The sequence below is a fragment of the Physeter macrocephalus genome, chromosome 6 (genome assembly GCF_002837175.3).
Source record: "Physeter macrocephalus isolate SW-GA chromosome 6, ASM283717v5, whole genome shotgun sequence".
Taxonomy (NCBI): Eukaryota; Metazoa; Chordata; class Mammalia; order Artiodactyla; family Physeteridae; genus Physeter; species Physeter macrocephalus.
Window position 1 is genome coordinate 60,116,140 of NC_041219.1, and position 1,794 is coordinate 60,117,933.

Genomic DNA, 1,794 nt, shown 5'->3' on the forward strand with positions numbered 1-1,794 from the left:
TATATGTATAGCTGATTCACTTTGTTATAAAGCAGAAACTAACACACCATTGTGAAGCAATTATACTGCAATAAAGATGTTTTTTAAAAAAGTATCTGTGACAGAACAATTTGATCTCCTTGAATGGCTTTGTCTCTAAACTTAAATACGAAGTGTTTATCTTCAAAAAATGTTCAACTTATGAGGGAAAAAAAGTCTCATATAGTCATTTGTTTGTATACTTCCTGAAAACAAAATATTCCCTATCTAGATTATTATAGTTTATAACTAAGAGTAAAAGCTAACTAAAAGGATGATACAAAACATTCACAAAAAATACTATTCCTAAAAAACCAAGAAAGGTAAACTTATATCTTCTCTACTTTTCTCAGTCTTCACAATTCACTTTATTCAGTTCTTAAAAAAAAAAAAAAGAAAAGAAAAAAACTTTGGCGGGCCCAGCATTATTTCATTACCAGAATGGAAATTCTTTCACTCAGAACACCTCCTTTTAATTCAATATAATTCTAATTGAAAATATTATAATTCAGGGGATTCACTCCCCTTCCCTAAAGTTTCATTACTCTGAGTTTACTCTAGTGTTCTTGAATTTCAAATATAAATCCCCATCAGATAGAATTAAGGATGTTAACAAAATCTCCAGAAACAGAAGCTGATGACACCTTTGACCTTACCAGAAAGTTCCACAGTTTGGTCAGAAATCGAGTTGAGAGGGGTTCACTTTCCCTTCTAAAGCCTGAACAGGAGGAAAAGATCTGATGTCCAGAACAACTGAAAATACTCTCAGCAATGAAATAGGAGATCTTGACATTTTAGAGACATTCTGAAGGTTTCGGTTCTTGTCAGAATTCTTACATATGTTCACATTTTTTAAAGGACCCTGGCTTCTCTCTTCACCTAGAGCATGCAAGCCAAAAATAAGTACCTATGAAGTAAAGAGTTTTGATTGATAAATGGAGGGAAAAAAATCATACCATGGATGAGCAGACAGTGAAAGGAAGGAAGGGGGAAAAGAAAGGAGAGAGGGGAAAATCTCCTGGACAAGCTTCACCATTCTAAATGCCATTAAGAACATTTGTGATCCATGAGAACAGGTCAAAATATCAACATACGTGGGAATTTGGAAGAAGTTGATCTCGGGCCCAGCCGCTCCGCGGCACGTGGGATCTTCCCGGCCCGGGGCACGAACCCGCGTCCCCTGCATCGGCAGGCGGACTCTCAACCACTGCGCCACGAGGGAAGCCCAGTAAAGAGTTTTGATTGATAAATGGAGGGAAAAAAAATCATACCATGGATGAGCAGACAGTGAAAGGAAGGAAGGGGGAAAAGAAAGGAGAGAGGGGAAAATCTCCTGGACAAGCTTCACCATTTTGATTGATAAATGGAGGGAAAAAAATCATACCATGGATGAGCAGACAGTGAAAGGAAGGAAGGGGGAAAAGAAAGGAGAGAGGGGAAAATCTCCTGGACAAGCTTCACCATTCTAAATGCCATTAAGAACATTTGTGATCCATGAGAACAGGTCAAAATATCAACATACATGGGAATTTGGAAGAAGTTGATCTCAAGCCTAATGGATGACTTTGAGCGGTTCAAGACTTCAGTGGAGCAAGTGATGGCAGATGTGGTGGAAACAGAAAGAGAGCGAGAATTAGAAGTGGAGCCTGAAGATGTGACTGAATTGCTGCCGTCTCAGGATAAAACTGTGATGGATGAGGAGCGGCTTCTTAGAGATGAGCAAAGAAAGTGGTTTCCTGAGATGGGATCTACTCCTGGTGAAGATGCGGTGACGAT